Source organism: Anguilla anguilla, chromosome 1 (assembly GCF_013347855.1).
Source record: "Anguilla anguilla isolate fAngAng1 chromosome 1, fAngAng1.pri, whole genome shotgun sequence".
Lineage (NCBI taxonomy): Eukaryota > Metazoa > Chordata > Actinopteri > Anguilliformes > Anguillidae > Anguilla > Anguilla anguilla.
In genome coordinates, this window is record NC_049201.1 from 20,638,864 (window position 1) to 20,662,365 (window position 23,502).

The following is a 23,502-nucleotide window of genomic DNA, read 5'->3' on the forward strand; positions in this document are numbered from 1 at the left end:
ATCCATACCCTCAAACAGCCAATGCTGCCCTCGTTTCACGCACCCGGAATATCAACGTCAGCTCAAATGTCGTTTTATGCTTTTGCGTCACAACGCAATACCAACCTGCGTCACTACAAAATATCAATCTTGTAACAGCTGTGTTTGCTTGCACCAGGCTTTGTGCATAATTAAAAAAGGATCCTTGACATGTTATCACATGGGCTTTAATATCTACATTTGATTCATGCTTGAATTAACATCAGTGTTGGAAATGCATTAGGTTATATAGTCCACTTTTTCCCTTCCTAACATTCTCTGTTCTCTGTCTACATGCTGCAATAATATTTATTCTATAAATGTCAGACTGATTCAATTTGCATAGGCTGCGATTGAGCACTGGCTGTTTCAGGGCCAAATTTATACCATAAAAAACGAACGCAGATAGCATGACCAAAAAAAAAAAGAAAAAAAGATTCCCGGCAGCACGGCGCAGCCCATGTCCTCATCCTAAATTTGGTTCACCCCGAGTGACACCAGTCCAGGCCCCAAGGTCCCTGTGGTTAAGGGGTTAGTGGAGCGCTAACACTGAGGGTTTAAAGGGGGACAGCTTCCGACCCAGCTAATCCTGTGGAGTCTCGGCTACCCCGATTGACCTCTGCGCAGACAGTACACCGTGTCCTTAAAGCTCTCGGCGAGCACTACAACTCTGCCCAGAGACGGAGACTGCACCTGAACCAGACTCCTTCCCCGCCCCCCCATCCTCCCCTGGGAAATGCTGATTTATTGGGGTGATCCTGGGATGGTTCGTATTTCTCATATTAATATCCAGCTGATGAAAGAGACCCGTCGCGCTCCGGTGGCACCGCTGTTACGTTCTGATTCCCCAGGGGAAGGGGCACGAGCCAAGGCCCGGCAGGAGGTCCTGTGAAGCTCAACATGATGAATAGTAGGAAGGGTGCCACTGCGCATGGTGCAAACAGGAGGTTTATATTTATAGGAACTGCCTATGATAAGTGAGAGATTTATGAAGGAGCTTTCTGGAGCCGGCCCCTCTGAAGATCTTTGCTTTCGTTATCATTGCTTTACCATTAAGAAGGCCAATTTACTGCACACCTTTATATGTGCCCTTTTGAAAGAGTTAAGATAAGAGCAAATGCTAATTGCCTACATGTAAATGTAAATGAGCTAAACAACTAGAACCCATGAGAAAATGTGTTCGTTTTATTAATCATCTTAGCATTTCATTGTCGCTGACAGAAAATTACAAGGCCTAAAGTTGCATAGGTAATTATGAAGCGATTGAGAGATTGAGACATTTGTAATAAATAAATGAGATTTATTATAAATGAATGTATCAAAAATTATTTAATTGTTCTGACCCAATGTTTTCCAACCAAAATTTCAAGGTAATGCCTGCAAATACAGTTAAATGCAAAAGCATTGGGACAGTGACACAATTTTTATTGTTTTGGCTCTGTACTACATCACATTGTATTTATAATAAAACAATGAATATGAGTTTAAAGTGATTTTATTTTTAATTTGAGGGTAGTTACATCCATAAAGAGTGATCTGTGTAGAAACTACAGCTACATTGTTATACATTGTCCCCATTTTAGCAGAACAAAAAAATTGGACAGATTAATAAAATCTGAATTAAAGTAATCATATTTAATACTTGGTTGTAAATCAAGTTTGATGACTGCCTGAAGTCTCTGACCCATAGACATCTCAAGATGCTGGGTATCCTTGTTGGTGATGCTCAGCCAGGCCTGTACTGCAGCCATCTTCAGTTCTTGTTATTTTCAGGGATTGCATGTCCAACTGGATTCAGGATGAGAGATTGAGTAGGACAGTCAAGAACATTCCACGGTTTGGCCCTGAAAAACTCCTTGGTTGTTTTAGCAAATTTCATCCTGCTGCTGCCATCAGCAGACACATCATCAATGAAGATTTTGTTAGCTTTCTTGTGCATGAACTAATGATGCAAAGTCACACAGCATGGCCAAGAGCAGCCAATTGTCCCATTGCTTTTGTTCACCTAAAATGGAGGGGCTATGTATAAGAATGGTTGTAATTCCTACACAGATCACCCAATATGGATATACCAAAAAATTTAAGCAGACAGTCTACACTTTAACATAATTTAACATATCTATTGTTTTACTTCTATTGTTTAAACAATTGTGCTGGAATACAGAACCGAAAACAACAAAAATGGTGTCCCTGTCCCATACTTTTGCATTTAAGTGTATATAGCACCTGAGTACACAGGTCAAGGCTGGGTTGGTTGTTGTGGGATGGCACTAATGAGTTTTGTTCCTGTAATCCACAGAACAGATTCTTTTTTTACTTGTACTGGACGTTCCTGAAGCAGTGCCCTCACATGCACATTCTGTGCACATGCACACACTCACATGCACATGACTCCGCACCTCATTGGTGATTTTTGTGTCCTAACATTACCTCCCTGACTGCCATCTGCTGTGCCCATGTTGGGTTGTTGTGCCATGGGGTGGAGTCGTGCTTTGCCAAGACGCCTTTCCGAGACAGTCAACACGCATTGCATTGCCAGCTCTGAAAGTCCAGGAGGTTGTGTCACCCTGTCTCAGGTTGCAGGCATCAGATTATCATTCCTTCACCTTGTCTCACAAGCCAACCGCATGAAGCCAATTAAGTTACGCCATATGGGGTTTGCTGTAACAACAGCAATTCCTACATGGGTCAGAGACATGCTGGATTGAACAAATTATTCATATATTTATGTTTTTTGTACACAATTAATACTTCATAACTAAATATATGTATGTACACAAAAATACCTGTTCACTTGACTATTTGGTCCATAAATGAGGTGTGTATCTCTGTGGCTTTTATGGCAAGGCAATCAGTTGGCCAACACAGCATAAGTGTGTATTAATTAGATTTTCAGTCTAAAGAACAGTATTTCCCCCCTTCCTGATTTTCAAAGTGAGGTAGTCACCACGATGTTTCTACAAGCACACAATGCCACAATCAAAGGAAATTCCAGAAGAAAAAAAGTAGCTGAAATATATCTGTCTGGAAAGGCATACGAAGCCATTTCTAAGGCTCTGGGACTCCACTGGACCACAGTGAGAGCCATTATCTCCAAACGGAAAACACTTGGAACAGTGGTGAATCTTCCCAGGAGTGGACAGCGTGCCAAAAATTATTCAAGGGTGCAGCGACACCTTATCCAGGAAGTCATAAAAGATCAGAGAGGAACATCCAAAGCTTTTCAACATCCAACCACTGCTAACCAAGAAAACCATCAATGGTCATCTTACATTTGCAAAAACGCACCTGGATGATTCCTAAGACACAGGTCCCATCATATCTGGCGTAAAGCACTTGTACCCCTTTAACATACCAATTTATGCTTCTTACAAATAGAGCCCACATTGTCTAATTATAATGTTGAAATATTTTTTAACTGCAGTCAGCATCTTTAGAATCCTCCTATAATAACATGAACGTTTGAGAATATGTCCAAAGTCATTCATATTATCTTTATTTACTGAAGTGAAGACATTTGGTCATTAGATCACCAATCATCAGCAGTATCTTGGGTGAGAGACACCAGTTTCAGCAGGTGCATAATTCCTATATAGTGATATTCTGATGGTATTTGATGTTTTCAGTATTTCGAACTGCGCTATTACTGAATCTTTTGACAGGATTGAAATGCATCAGATAAAAAGCTTCCTTCCCTTTCATATTTTCCCATAATCTTGAGAATTTGATTCTGCTGTGTGCATTCTAATTTTGCCAATGAGCTCACCAATTTATACATTTTGACAGCTTTGCATGGTGATTTTAAAATGGATCGGGCTTATGCATTGTTGTAATTTTTATGGCAAGATGTTTTAAAACCAATTAATGTTACCAGTTTTCTTCAACTTAGGGAGAGGACAGCTAGTCTGAAGTCAGAAGTTCCACAGTATGCCAGTAAATCACATGAAACAGGGGGAAGGGCCTTGTCAGTCAATTTGACCGGTCACAGGATTATTGAGCAAACACAGCATGCCAGTCTGACCATACATGATCAACAGTGGCTTGCAGGAACGTTTAGGGTCACGGCTTAGAAGAGTGGCACCTGAAAACATGTTTTGATGCAATGTTTGTGCAAAGACATTATTTTTCTTAGTGGCAATGTTACTTATGATCAACTCTGGCAAGGACAGTGTTGTGAAATGGTATGTTAAAACTTTGGCAAGACGACTGCTGTTCCATTCTGAAGGGAGTATTTTGTGATGCTGGTGAAGCATTTTACACATGAATTGGTACTGGTAGTGCACAATATGCCCGGGCATATAATATCAGATGATCAATACAAGAGCAAAAAATGTTTGCTATTCTGAGTACAAGACTAAATGTTTAGGGCCGGTAAGGTTTTCCTTTCTAATTTACATGCATGGCTGAAGAACACGTTGGTTAAATTCTAATATCCAAATATAATCCCTAATCTCTATTCTTGTTTTTCTTCACATGTAAAAAAAACACACACACCTTGCATACACCTATTTGTCATTATTATTCATTATTTCACATTTTTAAATAGTTGAGGTGCTGTGCTGAAAATACTTTTTGTCAGAAGAGGTTTTAAAAATGAATGTGCTATGAGAAATATTAATAGAAAATGTAAATGGTGGGAGTGCACAGAGGGATAAACAGAATTGTTTTATTTTTTATATATAATTAAATAAATTTAGTTTTTTTGCTTTCTTGATTTATTCAAATGGATAGAATCTGTAGTGGAGCTCTAATTGGCTATTGGAGATATGTTTAGTCAAATAAGCTATAGTTATTAGGCCTGAATAAAGATATAATTAGATTATCTGTATAAACATTCACACTTCATGGTGTATTCTAACATATCAAAAACAGTCATAGGACATTTTCGCCTTTCAAAAAAGGGCCATGTCGTAACAATATTGCAGAAGAATACAATTTTTGATAATGAAGAGCTTAAGGAAGATCCCAAACATTGAGCTGTTGTGAAAATGCACAAAATGCATTCAAAAAAGGAAAGGAAGAGTACATGAGTGCTCTGTATTGTAAAAAAAAAAACAAAACAAAACAAAAAAAACCGGTACAGTTTATTTGTAGCACCCAGACATATGAAACCTAGCATGGGTACACAGTAGACATGCTCAAATGTGCACAACAGATGCACAAAAATATAATTACCAGATGCTTATAAACACATAAAATAGAGTAAGTTTTGACAATTGTAAGTTTTTGGCCATGAGAATTCCCAGAAATCAGGATGTCTCATCAGTACGTGCCTCAAAATTGCATCACATGCGAGTAGTCTTATTTGCTGGAAACGTGAAGCCTCATTCAAAAAGCACACACAGATACACAGTGCAAATTCATCTTGCAGTTTTAAAACTACATGAACCAGCTTTTCAAGTCATAGGCTTGCATCCAACACTGACTGCTTGATGAGGTTTTAAAAAATTATGTATTTTTTCCCATTTGTTAACATTGAGAGAACGCAGGACCCTTACATGAGAATACAGAAAGGTGATAAAGGGACAACTGACAAATTCGAAGCCTGCTAAATTAATATAATACCATATTCAAAATAGTATGAAGTATTTAATTCACACAAACCGTGTGAAATACTTCTCTCATGCCAAGCAGGGCTGAAGGTGTTTTTACAGGTTTTATTTTTTCACATTTACAGCATTTCATGGTTTAACCCCAGCACACATTGTGGAAGAACTGATCCCCAAAAAAACCTGTATTGTAGTTCTCATAGATCACCAAGCAAGAGTCTCCTAACTGTTCCAGCTTCTCAGCTGAAAATAAAAAGGAATATAGCCTACCCAGTGCTGTCTCTGACTCTTAACCAAACGTGCCTCAGTTGCAGAAATGCAGCATTTGTCATCATTTCTACATATCAGAAAAACTCTCTTTTTTAGACTTGCTTTTATATCTGGGGCAGTTTCATTGTTAGTTTAATATCTTTTATTTATGACCTGATTGTTGCCCTCCATTCTCTGTTCTTGTCTTTTTATTTGCTTTTGTGTTCTTTAAACTGAATTTTTGTTTACTCCTTTATTCTTTGTTTGTCTAGAAAGTGGGTTAAGTACTTTGTATGGAAAAAAAGCTTTATGAATAAATCTAAGACTATTACAGTACATTATAAGTGAAAAAGTAATAACGGATTTGTGGAAACTTCCCAGAAAAACTCTGATGGATGAATAGACAGCACACTGATTTTAACATTGAAGTATCATTTACCCTATATGTGTACTGCATAATACCTTTCACACAATCAATAGCTAGTTACTACTTTAGATCTGTAGTGACATGAACCTCCTTTGATGTTCGTTCAGGTCAAAACCGACGGTCTTTCTGTACGATGCTCGGCATTCACAGAAGATTGGCTGACCCAAAGGGCAAGACTAAGGCTTTAACCTGGTGGGAGGTGACCATTTTTACAGATTTATACATATTACTGTTGATTCATGTCATCTTCCTGTTCAAGGTCCTGGTGAAAACTGTGCTTTGAGCATACATTAAACACTGGTGGTACCAGAAGAATGTTCTGGCGTTTACATTTTGTTGTGACATGAAAGAGCCAGTAAATGAGCACACAAATTAAAGGAATAGTACTGTTAGGTGTCAAGTAAGCAAAAATATGATATAGCATGTCTGTATGAGTGTTACTGTAGGCTAATATCCTCTTAATGCAAATAATTCTGTCAGTAGGCAGCCACAACCACTGCTTCTATGTCAGAATTGTTGAAATTGTCAAGTTCATTCAAGTTCGTTTCCTATTTTAATTAATCTGTCTATCTGTCTGAGACATCAACACTTGTCTGTCAGGTTAAATTCTGTGTAGTGTGAATTAGCTCTCCTCATTAAGAAAACCTACAAAGATTCACTTAACTTTTTTAAGGTTCTTTTTTAATAAACACAGCAGAGGCACAGTTGTCTGTCTCACACCTCACTGACACCTTGAAGTAATAACGGAAAACATGAGTTAATGCACTTCTGTTCCTTTGTGTATATGGCTTTGAGCCAGAAACCACTTTCACATCAATGACAACAGGTGGCCTTAATGTCTGCTCACCAGAGACTGGTGTCACCAAAATCCCTGCTAATTCCCAATGTAGTATCCTCCATGTTGCAATAACTGAGCCTGGTTTATACCCTGTCATGCCCAGTGCGATATTTGTATATTAAAACCTTCATGTTTGTTGTGTTCAAAGAAACCCTAGTTGTTCTCCTGGCAGACCATGATGTTCATTATACCAACACAAGCCTTTTCCTCTACGGTACCCTTTAGCGGAAGCTTAGCTTGCCACAACAGAACAAAATGATAGCTATATTCATTAACTTGATCAGCCCCACAGACTAATTTCACTAAAACTAATTCAATCCCAAAATAAAATAAAACTAATTTCAGCTGTACTCATAAATGGAACTTAACTCAGTTTGGCTTATATGTGGAAATGCAAATATAAACAAATATAGATTAGAAATAATCCTTCTACAGCATATAATGCTTGTGGCTAGAGGGGTTCAGAGTAAATATTTGTTGAAGTAATAAAAAACCCGCACCTACTGCCTTAAGTCCCCTGCCTTTCCAACAACTCACTGCCATCTGCTCTACTCTCTGCATGGCCTGGCACAGACAGATACACAGACGGACATGTCCTCTCCTCTAAATCTAAACATTTGCTATACCACTATTTTGAAAATAAATAGTTTTTGTGTCATAAAATATTTGGCATGCATGGCATGTGCTTGCCTGAAAGTTAGAAACTGCCAAGTCTTAACTAACTACCCTAACTACTAGCTGTACTAAGAAACAAGCTGTGGAAAGAAATATAATTTTACCAATAATAATAATATGTGAAAAAACAGTCAAAGACATAACCAAGCCACAGGCATAACAAAATCAATTGTTTGGAACATCGTTAAGAAGTGAGCACTGGTGGGCTCAGTAATTGCAAAGGGACTGGAAGGCCAAGGAAGGCCAGTCATTAACTCTACAGTTAATGACTGAATAATTCTCACCATAATGAAGAATAAAACTCCAAACACCTGTCCAACAAATCAAAAACACTCTCCAGGAGGCAGGCATAGATGTATCAGTGACTACTGCCTGCAGAAGACTTCACAAATATAAATACAGGCCACCCTGCAAGATGCACATCACTAGTTAGCCACACACAACATTGCCAGTTTACAGTTTGCTAAGAAGTATCTAAAAGATCCTGCAGAGTTCTTGAAAAAGGCCTTGTGGACAGATGAGACCAAGATTCACTTGTATCAGAGTGATGGAAATAGCAAAGGAGGAGGCCAAAAGTAACTGCACAAGATCCAAAGTACCCCCTCCCCTCATCTGTGGTGGGGGTGTTATGGTTTGGGCATATATGGCTCCCATAGGTACTGGCTCACTTGCCTTCATTGATGATGTAACTTCTGGTAGCAGCAGTCAAATAATTTCTGAAGTGTACAGAAGTATCTCATATTCTCAAGTTCAACCCTCCAAACTCATTGGGTGGCACTTTATTCTAAAGCAAGACCATGATCCCAAACATACTGCTAAAGCAACAAAGGAGTTTTTCACAGCTAAAAATAGAAACATTCTTGACAGGCCAAGTCATTCACAGACTCTGAATGCGACTACAAAAGCCTGAGAAGACTAGATACTGAAAGCTGTTTTATACTTGCACCAAGGAAGCAAGTGAATACACCTGACTAATCAGAAACATATGGAGGCCAATTTGTCCCAAACATTATGATGTCCTGAAATGGGGGGACTATGTATAAACAGTGCGGCAATTTCTACATGAAGAGACCAAAATGTATAAGAATGCCCTCTAATAAAAGCAGAGAATCTGCACTTTAACCACATGTTAATTATTGAGTACACAGCCAGACCAAGAAAAAGTATGCCTTTGCCTTAAACATTATTCAGCTCACTGTATATACATATTATCTACAGTATTTATGTAGTCTGTGTTAAGTATTTTCACTGCTGTGAACATCTGAACACCTGTTTTCTGTTTTGCAAAGGAGACAATTCACACAGATTCAATCAATGTTTTTCCTTAATCTCCTCAATAAATGCAAAGAATATTTGCTAATGCATGGCTTTTTATATAAACAGTTTGCTGAGTTCAGAAATCACCAAATCTTTTCTTGCTGAACTGAATAAAAAAACTAACACCAGCATTTATTTGTCAGGGTAATTGTTGGGTGAATCTAGGCCATTAATTCCAATCAGCCCATGTCCTCAAATAAGGTTTGCTCAGGATAAATAAGCTAAAACAATTACCCGCTATCAGTTTACATTGTGCAAGAAAACAAAACCTTTTTTCCCCTGGTCAAAAATCAATTACAAATGTTTTGCTTTGATAAAGATAAACACAGACAGAACTGATGAAGGCTATGTACCCAAAGTGTTTCTTCTGTTAGTCCATGTGTGAAATTGAATAAAACGTATAAAAACTAAAATATTGTACACTTGTTGAATTAGGAGAGTGACATTTTTCTTTGTGTTATACATGTTATATTGTGAGTCCTGTCTTAAATTAAAAAAAAAACAATGAGATGCAGTGGGACAATATACACAGTCAAACACAGAAACAGCAAGTGAAACTAATATAGAGGCATATTTGTTTGTTTTGGTGGAATTCTTGTATGCAAGTGACATGGATTCCTGACCCAAATCGACAGCAGTCCCCGTTACCAATAATGTTACATAAGTTTTGTCTTCATTTTTTATGTGGGAATCAATTTTTGTTATGTTCATTTATACTGCAGTGCCTCGTTGTTATGTTGCTGGTGCTAAAGGCTTTCCATTAAAATAATGACTATTCCATTCTTCCAAAACATTCATGCAGGGAAATATTATCTATTGAAGAATAAAATTATGCACAACAAGAGTATAGTGCACCTACGCAAAAGCAGTGAGCAGGCAGAAAAGCTTGGTCTGGCTGCTGCCACCTATTGCTGAAAACCAGAACTACATATTCTCAGACCGCCTATTCAAAAAAAGTACTTCTTGGATGAAACAGAGGCTACGTGCCGTGCAATTCAACACAGTCGGTTACAGTTTCATCAGTACAAAGGTTGAATGAGGCAAAATGCCTCTGGTGCCGCACACCCCTCACTCCACAACAGACCTTGAAAAAAGCTGAATACCGAACAAGAGCTGTAATACCTTCACAAACATTAAGCGGAAATCCTTGGTATCAGTCAACCACAAAAATTAATTGATCAGAGTGATCAGCATTTTCAAAAGACATGAGGATGGGCTGTGTCATGCCTCATCTGTGACAGGGTTAATCAAGGGTTCATCTTCATCTCCCCTCCCTGAGCAAAAGATTGGTCCTTCAGATTTAAACTACATATGATGTTCCCAGTTTCTTGTCCCTAAGCTGGGTTATATGAAGTGTGAAATATATATATATATATATATATATATATATATATATATATATATATATATGTTTAAATATGACAGAAAGCATAGTGTTAATTATTGTGCACAGACTGAGTGACACAGTTTGTCTGTTGCATCCTACCTCAGGTCGTATCCCCTTGTGCCTACAGGGCGCTGCTGGATTGCCTCACATTTGGAGTTCTGACATACCGCTCCGATCGGAAATTACACTTGGACTTTAAGATCCAGCTGTTTACACTGCGCATGTTTCCTGACGTCCGGTTTTGGTGGCAAAGTGTACTTTTCGGTAGGTGAGGAGTCATCTCTGACTACCTGAAAATGACAAAGCGGAGTGTCAGAATGGCGCGTGGTCATTTAGCGTAAACATCATCAAACACAACTGACGCTGGATGTCCTGTACCGGTTGCACAATATTTGCACATGGATACTGCATTCTGCGCACGTCAAAATGACGCTGCCAGCCCAGAATGACACGAGCGGAGCTCTATACATTCATTAACATAACTTGGCACAGTCGGATAGTTTCACTTGGCAGAGTTACTGGAGGAAACTCCCGTGGCATTTTTGGAAGCCTGCCCAACTAAAACCACAGCTATTATCACCCACATACTTTGGGAGCACTACATTGGGAATCAAATATTTATCTTCAAACCAGTTATGTTTCTATTTTTATTGCCTGCTATTTAAATTCATTTACATGAGCTCAGTCAGAATGCTCAAGAAATAAAGGAAACATTGTCTTTGTACTGTAAATGCTTCCGTATTCACAGAGTTATGCCTTGGGCACTGCTGAATAGAGCAATTTGTTTTCTGTTATTGGCAGGTGCTACAGTGAAATCAACAGAACACACACACTCACAGGCACACACACACACGCACACACATAGGCAAGCATACACGTACACATACAAACAAACAGGTACTATACTCTAGGCTGTAAATAACAGGCTACATTGTAAACACAGTAATAAATGAAGCAGCAATGCATTCGTCGCCTGAATCAAAACCAGTCAGAATTAAATTTGCAAATGCTGTAAGCTGAGGGAGTGCATCGCTTCCAGTCTCTCTCATACGTTCCAGTTTTCTGGAGCATGGCCTGAGCCTGCATGAGGAGAACACACATTCAGACTCCTTGGAGAGTTAAAAAAAAAAAAAACTTAAAAAAAAACTACACCCTCCCAGCCACACATGTTGATTCAGGACATTCTTTGATAAAGGTTTGTTCAGTCACAGTCGCACCCCCCCACCCCCCCCCACCCCCCCCCCCCCCCCCCCCCCCCCCACCCCCCGCCGCCTCAGAATCACTCAACACAGTGCACAATGGACACTGAGGCTCCAAAAGGTGTGCCACTTCAATGCAGGGCAATGAATTCATTAATTCAAATCCACTGTTTAGCTGGTTTGGGGACAGTATGTCAAACAATGATTTTTGTCAAACAGTGATTTCATTTTCAAACACTGTGTTTGAAATATGTTACATATCAAAGCTTCAGGACACTGAATAAAATAAAAATGAGGGGAGAATGGAGCGATCTGTATTTTTATATCACACAGAAACCTGCTGTGAATGGTTCTTTTTTATTTGCTTTGAGTCTTACAGCCTGGCAAAGAGTAATAAATTGCTTGTTAAATACTTCCTTCAAGAGGCACAGCATCCATTGAGACCGCTAGAAAAGCCAGAAGTCTGTGGAGGATCTGGGGAAGACAACTGCCTGCAATTTCATCTCATCATTTCCCAGCAGAGCATAAACAAGGTCTGCCAGTATTATAATGAACTTTTAAAAAATGAGACACAACTGCGTAATGAAGTTGCAGAACACACACTGAGACACAGTGTTCCAGCCATTCTCCAGCTGATCATCAGCTTCAGCGATGAAAGAGAAACAGCCTGCAGCCATCACAAGATTAGTTTATTCAATAAAGTGTGGGTTTTTGGAAGCCCTTTAAATTTTCCACAGGGAGCAAATGAACAAAAGCTCAGTAGCAGAGGAACGATTTTACCTTAACAACAATTCTGTATTTCCGGTCAGTTTGTTTTGTAGCATGCATAAAATTTCTCAGATTAATATGTCAGATTAACAAAATCTACCAGTTTTCTTGTGTGGAGGGATAGTAAACCGTAAACAATGAGTCCTACTACCATGCTAGCGCTTTCTTTGAAAAGCTGTGAGCAGAGGGGAAGAATTCAGAGGCACTAATATCTTACAGAGGTGGCTTCTGGGTGCTGAAAATGCTCTGACTGCTGCAAATTTTAGGAACACAATAACGAGAGGTGAATCAAGTGCCTATTTCTTTATTGACTTCCAGTGAAGTCACAGAATAAAAATGCTGGGCCCAATCAAGGAAAGGGCTTTCCAATCCCTCAGTCACCAAAGCTTCCCAGTAATATGTAAGACACACATTACTCTTAATGAAGATCACGCAGCTCTAAAAACAGCTGTCGAGGGAGTGAGGATTAAGTCAAATATGTTTATTTTCTGAATCCAGCGGTTCCAACATCCATGCCCTTGTTAAGATTTTCAGCACTCTGAATACTGCTGTTGTGTGCCAGAACCCCACACTTAACCCACATATAAAATATGTTTCAGGTGATTTAATTCCAAAAGTCTGCCAATATTATAATGACCTTGAAAGGATATTTTAAGAAATGAGACAAAACTGCGAAATGAAGTCACAGAACACACAGTGAGATGTGTGCCACAATGAGATGGGTGCTGTAACAATGTTCCAGCCATTCAGCTGATCATCAGCTACAGTGGTGAAAAATACAGTATGTTACTCACATAACCTACATATAAAATATATTTAAATACATTATACTACACATTAAATATATTTTTCATGATTTAATGTGATAATAATTATTGAAAATGACAATTATCAATTAAATTGCCAAATGTTTTGATAGGTCAGTCTACAGTAACCTGGTGGAATTAATAATTAAGTCAAAACAACTATATCAGCTCTTAAGGTTAAATAATTTAAGTAAATAAGAAGCCGTTAATTAGAATAATGAGTTTAAATCATACATTCTTTATTGAATGTGTGCTCACTATGAGACCAAACATTAATATATTGGGAGGTAATACAGCTCAGCTATTGAATACAAGACAGAAATTTACTCCTTTTTGTAACAACAGAAGTGATGGCTATAAATACCAACTGACAGGCCTCAACCAGTTCTACATGGACATTAGGACTTTCGGTTGTTGATTTCAGTAAAATATCATGGACTGGCATTCATCCATCCATCCATTATCTATACCCGCTTATCCTGAGCAGGGTTGCGGGGGGTGCTGGAGCCTATCCCAGCGTGAATTCGCCACGAGGCAGGAATACACCCTGCACAGGCCGCCTATCTATCGTAGGGCACACACACCATTCACTCACACACTCATACCTATGGGCAATTTACAGTCTCCAGTTAGCCTATCTGCATGTCTTTGGACTGTGGGAGGAAACCGGAGTACCCGGATGGAACCCACGGGGACACAACTTGCCGTGAGGCGACAGTGCTACCCACTGCACCACCTGCCACCCGACATTCACACTAGCTTTGTGTTCTGATGTTTCTTCAGAGAAAACTCTGCAGGAGATGAGACCCATAGATGCATGCCAACATTTAGGGTATCAGGGTGACTTTTAATTGCCCCAAGGATATTTCCTTTGATGTTTGTTGGGGAGTGGGGGTTGGGGGGCAGGCTGCATTTTTAGAAAAAAAATGAATATTATATGAACCCTGAACAAGTTTTCCCTATCCAATAACATTGTTTCCCTCTCAAGGGTCATAATCACTAAATACCCAACACAGCAGAGTGCCTTTTAAGTGGATTTAGGGGATAGTTAAAGCTAGGTGGCTGGGGGTGGGGAGAGGGGGCCAATTACTCTAAGAAAGATCTTGAGATTGAGAAGGTCAAGGTGATGAACAGATGATACCACCAAAGCTCATGACCACTGGGGCTTCTGGTCCACAGGAGGAAGATTAACTTCATTAACAACAAGGTGTGCAACACAAGCGCCACTTTGAACTCTCTGCTTGTCCAGGAAATAAGCAGAATATTCTTCAGAACGGTGGAAATAAAGCATTTCCTTTAATAAGGTAAAGAAGCCAGGGCAAATGAGAAAAATCTGACTGAAGACATATTGTACTGTATCTAAACTCACTTATTCGTTTAACTGTAAGAGCAGGCCAAGAATGTGATTAAACTTTTATCACAGCATAGCACTTACAGTATGTTCTTTTGAAACACTTTTATAAACAAGATTTGAGTGAGTTAATCACATTCTCCTAAGGAAATTGCATGAATTTGAAATTGAATTTGAAATTCCAAGGGATAAAGAAGTTTGTTTCACTTTTGGTCAATCACCAAAATTAAAGTGTCAGCCATCACCTAGAAACATGCATAGCCATTTATGAAAGCCATATCCTGGTATGCACAGCATACTTTAGTAGGCCTACATTTATGTCCCATTAAAATCTGTGTGAATTTATTGGGGTTTGTGCAGAATTTTTAGTACTCATTACTTTACATGCTACCTCAACATAATAAGTAGTATGTTTCGATCATTTAGAGATGATAAATTCTGATAATGCATTTCAGTGATCCAGACAGTACAGTATAGTTTACATTTTAGCCACCCCCATTATCAGTGCCATCATACACTGTACTTTTCAGGTTGCCTTGCCTTTAAGGTTTTAATTACATATTATTTCCTGGTATTTCTTTACAAGGAAAGTCGTGGAGCTGAATAAATGAATGAATACAACATATTTGGCTTCTCTCTGCTGACTATTATTATGCAGTAATATACCATTTTGGAGAATATTTTTGAGAAGACCAAATTAAACCCATCATGTATGATGGATGCAGTCTATGTTGTTTGCAAACATATTACATACACATGTAGAGCTATGCCATCTTTGCTTTGGGGATTACGTGTCAAGATAAGCTGGTGAAGGTAGACTGCAGGTAACCACAGAAGTTGGGGAAACTGCCAACTGAATCTTCTTCTCTGGTCAGCACCTTATCAGCCCACTGTGGTCAATTATGCAGCATCTCGTGGGATGCCACAGTCAGAGCTTTCACAGTCAGGATTTGATTCTGCATCACATTTCCCATCACTCCACTCAAGTGCTTTATCTGGATGTGCCACCGAGGAGGCCCGTATGAGTCCCTAAAACAGATGCATCACTCAGTAGCCCAAACTGCAACTGATGTTTTTTCATAATAATTGAATTGAATTACAGGGTACTGTCTGTTTAGTTTTTATCCCAGCACAGTGCTTTGCATTGATATCATGTGTATGCAGTCATATTTCCCTTCAATGCATTCTGTGCATTTGAGTAGGTATGTTTTGAGTAGATGCACATATAGAACTTATCCTGTTTAGCCCACTGTTACAGAGTGTCTTTCTTAAAGTGATTCTTTTTCTTCAAAACATTTATGTTACGGCCAACTGGTACACCAGGTCCAATAATTTATATCTGCAAATAAAGGTAGGCTTCGTAAGATAAAAACCCAGTGTGTTTCTCAAACTTCTATTTTTAGAAAGTCAGAGTTCTTGTTTCTAAATTCGATGAGTCATTCCTTTTTCTTTTTTTTCACTAGCAATTGTTGCAAGGGCCATCAAGGTAAATGCACTGGAAGTCTAAATCTTCATTTTCCACAACAGAAAGTGCTTATTACATAAATTAATCATAGAGGGTTTTTCAAGAAGCCAATGTTTTCAGTTAAATTGAAGAGCGCACATATGGTAACTATAATATAAAAGGTGACAGACCTATTGATGACATGCTGTTATTCAGCCATAAGTGCAATACAGAGGTCAGTCTCAACAGTGAAAACAACCACTGAAGTTCACTTTAGCGCAGAGTACAACATTCATTCTTGACTGCATAGCAGAGCTAGAATACTGTATATGCTAAAATCTTTAAAAGCTAATTTTAATACAGAATTATTTAAGGTCATGGAGATATTATTTAATTTTAGAAACCTGTCTGGTGGCAAAACTCACAAAAAGATAAAATGCCTTGTAATACAATCTTGAAAGTTTGGGTTAGCACAATCTAACACAATAAACCATTAAGTAGAGCACATTTTTAATGGGTTCCTCTCTAGAACAGGGAGTCACACTCTTACTTAATGGAGAGATGGTAACTGTTGTATTAGCTTAAGGTAAAACATTAGGCTTCCTTTTGTTTCACCGTCTACAGTGTATTTCAAGTTCATAGAGGGTACATGAGCATTGTCATTACCAGGACCAGGACTAAACCAAGCTAAATACGGAAATGTTTAAACTGATCTTCACCACATTTGCTTTGATTACCACATGTATAAATTTCACGTCAGTTAAGACCTGAAATTAGTCTGGCATACTTAGCACACTGATGCCATGCAAAACCATTGCTAAACATGAATTATAACCAAGAAACCAAATGCCAACGAGTTAATATACCCTAATACTGAAAGTGAACACATGAAATGGCCTTAGTCTAACTAGTTCCCAAGGAAATTGCCATTGTGGACTTTCAAGACACTTTTTCATTATTTTGAAGAAAGTTTGTAACTATTTAAAATCTAGCTGCTATTGTGGCCAGAATATACAGAACAGGCAGAAGTTTCCCGAGGCTCCCCTTTGTCATCCCATTTGACCTACATGTAATTCAAGGTTATTATACGCTGGCAGATAGTTTAGGCTGCTGAAGCCCAGCACAAAGGAAATTCCACAGCTGTATTTCTGGTGTTTCTGGAAAGTTGCAACTCATAAAGTTGTTAATTACTTTTTATTACAAGACGCCAGAACCAACCAGACGAGAAAGTGTTTTCGCCAGCAAGGAAGGCAGGACAGCATATGGCATCCAGGAAACCATTCTTTCATTTTTTTGTCCTTAGATAAATTGATCACCAGGTTTATTCACTCGTAAATTAACATGAGTATGAATTATTAATGGATTAATAAATCAATTAATGAATATGACTGGGAATTTGAATGTTAATTTGGGTATAGAAGAGAGAGGATAACACAGGGCGTAGCTCCAGTCACCTTTAATCTCTTTATTGCAAATAGTCAGATGTTCGTTCACTTTAACAGTCAGGAAAAGCTTCTTGCCAGCCAGCCAAATAAAATAAAAAAAAATGTTTTTATTCTGCAAAGTAGTTAAGACTTTGTGTTCCTGTTATTTTTCAGGTCACAACACACATGTTAAAGACATTCCTGCTGAAAGAAGTATGAGTGTGTTCTGGCCCAGTTTATAACATAGCTGGAAAGTTGTGATTTAAGGGGGGGGGGGGTTAAAAAAGAAACATTGTAAAAACATTGCTACAAAGTTATTATTCACCCCATCCTTAGACAACTTCACTGCAGCATTGTTTATTAAAAAATGTGCAGGAATGTTTTGCAGTAGCTGGCTTCAATCAGATCATCTTTTTCTAGATTTTCACCCTCAGGCACAGTTTATTATGCCACACTCAGCTCCTACAGAGTGCCACAGAAACAGCAGGTTAACATCTTTAATTTCAGTCTCTTTGTTTCTTTCTTTGGCAGGAACCCCTGACTGAAAGACTATAAAACTCAGCCGTGCGGTGAGCTTCTGGCAAAAATCTAAAATTCATTTGATTCTTTAAGTTGGCCTCTGACAGACATTTTAACCTGATTTGATCTTGCATGATTTGTTAGAAGCAGAATTACTTGATCCTATACATAAACAAATCTTTTTTCTTTCTTTTTTTTTACAAAAAAAGTATTAATTTTACCTCACAGCTAATCAGTCTAATGAGAAGAATTATGTACTTCTAAGACTCTCAGTAAACCTCATGTAAACAACCCAAATGAAGCAATTATTTAGTTTTTGACCTTCAGAGTCATGAATCTCACCGAGAATGCTGCTACTCCGCTCACCTACAACCTACCTAAATATTCCCAATGTTATCCCCCCTTCTCCCTTCCCTCCATTGGATGACATCACGCCCAGCCATAAACTTAATAAAGGCTAAGCCTACAGACTATCATATTTAATATCTCAAGAACCATAAGGCCAGAAATGATCTTTTTCATGCCATAAATGAGCACAAATGCTATGTGTACTGTTAATATATGGTTAAAATAATGCTCATTCCGGTCATAGCCGTGTGCTTTGCGCAGGCTATGATCTTGTAGGCACAGTATGAAAAAGTCACAAATTTAGCAATCGGCCGTATGGTGGGCTGTGACCTGCGTTGTAGATGCGGTCTGAGCAGGCGGGAGGCCCCAACTGCACCAAAATTGCAGTGCGCTGCTCGATCTTGACTGAAATACCGCCAGTAGCAGTTTTTTTCCCACTTCGGTACACAGTGAGTCATGAATTTATCAAACAGCTCTGGCGTGTCAAAATCCACAACAAATATACCACTTTGCCAGTGCGATGGCTCACAACATGCCATGCACCAGCCAGAAAATACAGCGCTAAGAGTCCTTTCCCACCAATAGTTTGCTTTGGTCCACTTGATGGTAAAGTTGTCATTTTGTTGCATTTTTCATCACCGTTCATTTCACAGTAAAATGTCCAGTGTTAATTCAACTCTAACAGAGTACCCTCAAGTCAAGTTTGGACCATGTATACTCTGCAGGAGTTTATTTAACACAGAACATTTTACTGTGTAGGTTTCCCACTTCCCAATTTGAAGAAAAGTCATTGTTTACTGGACAGATATTTGGCAGGGTAAACTCATAAAAGAGCAATTTATGATTCTGATCCAGGAACAATTCTGGAGCATCAATCACATGAACCAGGGGGTGATTATGCTTTCCCACTCATCAAAATGAACCATGGCAAGGAGATAAACAAACTGGGCTCTGGAACAAACTCTCCAAACATAAGCAGCTTGAAAAGATGATACTGCAACCTTAGTTGGAAAATAAATGCAATATTTATCTAAAAGGATAGTTGTGTTTTTGCATACTATAATATGAAAATAAAGACATGACACCACATAAAGAAGAGAATGTGTTCATTGGTAATCCAAGATAATTAAAAAATCAAGTTTGAGTTTTGATAATTGCTTCTTTTGATCACCATTGATTCAACTGAATTATGCAAGGAAGAATAAGGATAGTATATAGTATTTAGTCTTCATTCTTATTAGTATGTTAGAAATAGTATTATAGAAAACCTGAATTCATCTAATTGGAATTTCCGCTTTACAAAATTAAGAAAGTGTTCATTTCTGTTTGATTTTACAAGAGGCTATATGGTGTAGTTTTCTGTTTGCCACTAATACAAAATATTTTGAATATGTCTCAGAAAATTCTGCAGTAATATGTGTTGCTCGCAATGCAATTGAAGCTTAATGTCTCAATAGATTCTCTTATTGGATATTTAACAAGATAATTGGTTGAGATAAAACTCTAGGATTAGTGTGATTAATGAATATTCCAGCAAACCCAGATTCGTCCGTCAGCCTGCCAGACAGGGAAGCGTGATTCATCACTCCAGTGAATGCATCTCCACTGCTCTAGAGTCCAATGGCAGTGTGCTTTGCACGACTCCAGCTGACGCTTAGTAATGTGCACGGTTATTGTAGATTGTAGGCTTGTGTACGGGTGCTTGGCCATGGAAACCTATTTTGTGAAGCTCTTGATAAACTGTTCTCGTGCTGACTTTGTAGGTAGTTAGGAACTCTGTAGTGAATGTTGCAACCGAGGACAAATGATTTTTTCATGCAACACGCTTCAGCACTCAGCGGTCCTGTTCTGTGAGCTTGTGTGGCCTCCTACTTCACGGCTGAGCTGTTGTTACTCCAATACATTTCCACTTCACAATAACAGCAAATACAGTCAACTACGGCAGCTCTAGCAGAGCAGAAATTTGATGAACTGACATGTTGGAAAGGTGACATCCTATGAGAGTGCCATGTTGAAAGTCACTGAGCTCTTCAGTCTTCTACTGCCAATGTTTGTAGGCTTAATTTTATGCACCTGTTAGTAATGGGTGTGGCTGAAATAGCCAAAACCACTCATTAGAAGGGGTGTCCACATACCTTTGGAAATGCAGTGTATGTCTGGGGATCGTTTTATCTGTTTGTGTTGCCTCTGTGTCTAATTATGGTATTCACTATCTATAGCTATGACAGTCATTGAAGTAGCATAGCAATGCTATAATAGCAAGGCTAACTGGACATGTCAGTAGTAAAGTGAGCTTGCATAGCTACTATTAATCTTTTTGATTCGACATAACTTCATTGGTGTTCTAATAAAAGCTACCCACATAGAGGGTGTGTTGCTGTAATTCAGGGTTTCAGGCAAGTTTGATAAGTGGAGTTTCTTGCATACGCTTCTTTACCCCATTACAACCACAATATTTGTATTTTGAAGCTAATGGAGCAGATGTCAGGCTAGCTATCTAGGTAGCTTTGAATTAGGTGGTTCTCTGCCTCCACAGTGTGCATTAAAATCATACAGTATACCACACACTTCATCATGGATAATGCTTTTGTATAAGCATCATTACGCACTGGCTGCTACCTACTTGCAGTAATATTGCTAACTTTGCTGTTGCTGGCAAGTTGCATTAGTTAGCTAACACGTCAACTGACTGCACTAAACAACATAAAAATAAAAACCAAAGCAAAGCAAGATCAAAGCAAGCTTACTACAATTTGAGTCATTTTTCAGTAAATCGGAATGACCTATTCAGATATCGCTGCCAGGATACACAATCTAACAATGCTAATTTGACAATATCTCACTTCCTCCACCTTCAACATCACAAAATATGACGTAGGTGCTCATTCCGAAAATTTGGGAAGCGAGCCAAAAAGAGTACGCCATTAGATATTCTGGGGCTTATTTCTTGCCTTTATTTCAATAAGACTTTTTAATGTTGTGAATCATGAAATAGGACATTTGGCTGGTGTATTTTATTTTTTTATAATATCTCTTGCTTACCCTTAAGTGGCTAACTGAGTTAACCTGATAAGTTTGTTGTCTTTTTGGGATAAACCTGGGATTTTTGGTTTCACAAGTGTGATTCATCTCCCCTTTATAGCAGAGCGGGACTCATATTCATATTCCCGAGTAAGTAATTAAATCCTAATTCACATTTGTGAAATGGAGTAAGCCCGAATTTAATGGACAAGATTATTTTATATGATATGCATTAAATTATTTTGGATTGTTTAAGCGACATACGTGAAACCAAGTCCTGGAGTGAGTAATATCCTTGGCTAGCGGGCAGTCATACGATGAACAGATTGTATTGTTGGCTATGTCTTCTGATGGAGAACCCATCAACTACAGGCCTCACAGCAGCTATGAAGATTATCATCCAACTTGTAAAGTGAGTGGAACCCTCCCACAGGCAGAAGAGAAAAAATGAAGTCTTGAACAGACTTAATTTTTTCTGTGTTTTTATGAACTCCAGATTTTCTCGTTCTTTTTTTTTTCCTTTTAAAATAGGAGCGTGTTCAACAACCCTCTAAAGCCGGCCTGCTTTTTGTTACATCTTACACTCCTGATAAATACCCTCCATACTATCTTCTGCCTGTATAGTGAATCCAGAAACAACCGGATTAAATAATATAAAGTAATTAAGTCATTTCTTTGTTTTTAAATAATCTTGTTTCTGCTTCATGTTTCATGTTTCTTGTTTGATCACAAGAATGAAGAGAGAATTTTACCCAACTGGTGTAAAATAACATGATGCGGTAGGTTGGTTTTTCTCCGGTCCTCCACAACTTTTTGAGATGCCAGCCACCTCTGGTATTCACAATTCAGAACAAGGTAACCCAAAAAAAGAACCATTTGTTCCACCAAAGATCCGGATAAACTATGGCCTTGTTAAGAGAGAGAGGGAAAAAAAGCATTCCGTTCCCATGGCTATTGTAAAGTTATTTTCTCTCCAGCTTCCATAATAAACAGCTCTGCTTTTTTTTCTTTTCTTTTTTTTTTTTTTGTAATGACGATGCAAATTTGAGCTGCCAAATTCTTGTGCCGAATCAGTCTATCTGCTTCAAAAGATTCCTTTTCTAGTTCCCCACAGCAGCCCTCTGGGTGATTGTGTCATTCTTTTAGCATAGCATGTGCATCTTGACCTCGAGTCCCCTTTACTGGCATGGCAGCCAGCAGAATAGGCTGGAAGGTTTTCAAATGACTGATTAAGGTACTTAGTTTGCAGCTGTTGCAGCCAGCCAGCCTTTTGTCTTCCCTACTGAAAGCAGCATAGTCAGATATTCAGATTCCCCACACAAGGACCCAGTGCAAAGTATTTCATTAACATGTTCATTTTGAAGTGTTCAAAATATTATATTTTCAACAATGTTTTGTGATTTTATATTTGAGCCAATATTTCAATAATGTTACTGATTTTTTTTACGTTAAAAGCACAAAAAGACAGAATCACGATGATTAGCAAAAGTCACTAACTATCTTACGTTGTATGATCAATAAACTATTTAATTAGATGAAATCAGTGTTTTCTCGTGGAGTGCAGTAGGAATGATGCACCAGTCAACATTAAAGCAGGCATTTACGTCATCATATGATAAACCCTGACATACGTACACATATGAAATAAAAATGCATTTAAAATGGTTTCATTTTTCCTATTTAGCATTTATTTGTACAAACACAAAATGACATTAATGGATACTAACACCTTTTTCATTGAGGCCTAATTGCATTGCAATGTTGCTGCAAGCTACGCAATACCACGCCCAAATAGATATTCGCCGTGACCTAAGTTTGGCTGACTGACACACAGTTTGTGCACCGCCGGCCTAAACAAGAACTTGCTAGCCAAGCAAGAGCATCAATGGCAATTATTATAAGCAGTTTAGTAGAATGCTGGAGGAATTACACGGATCACATCTCTCTCCAGTGAACGACTTCTGATGAGAGCATCGCGGGAATGCCGTGCTTGGTGCAAATCCCGGGTAGCTCATAATGATTTCACGACCCAATAGATATCTCCCGTGACCTCAACTTGGGTCGCGACCAACAGACCAACCGCTGCTTTAGAGCGTAGTTCTACATAATATAACAAAGCAAACATTTATTTTGACAAGTGACCATTTAACGCATGAACTATG

The 23,502-nt window shown here is 38.5% G+C and overlaps 1 protein-coding gene across 1 annotated transcript in view; it reads right to left on the bottom strand.

Moving 5' to 3' along the window:
* Positions 1 to 23,502, bottom strand: part of LOC118214143 (brain-enriched guanylate kinase-associated protein) — a 256,035-nt gene that overhangs the window by 175,890 nt on the left and 56,643 nt on the right. Inside the window, exon 3 of the mRNA XM_035393776.1 lies at positions 10,560 to 10,750. The gene's annotated coding sequence lies outside the window, so the exon portion shown is untranslated. The remainder of the gene's footprint in view (positions 1 to 10,559; positions 10,751 to 23,502) is intronic.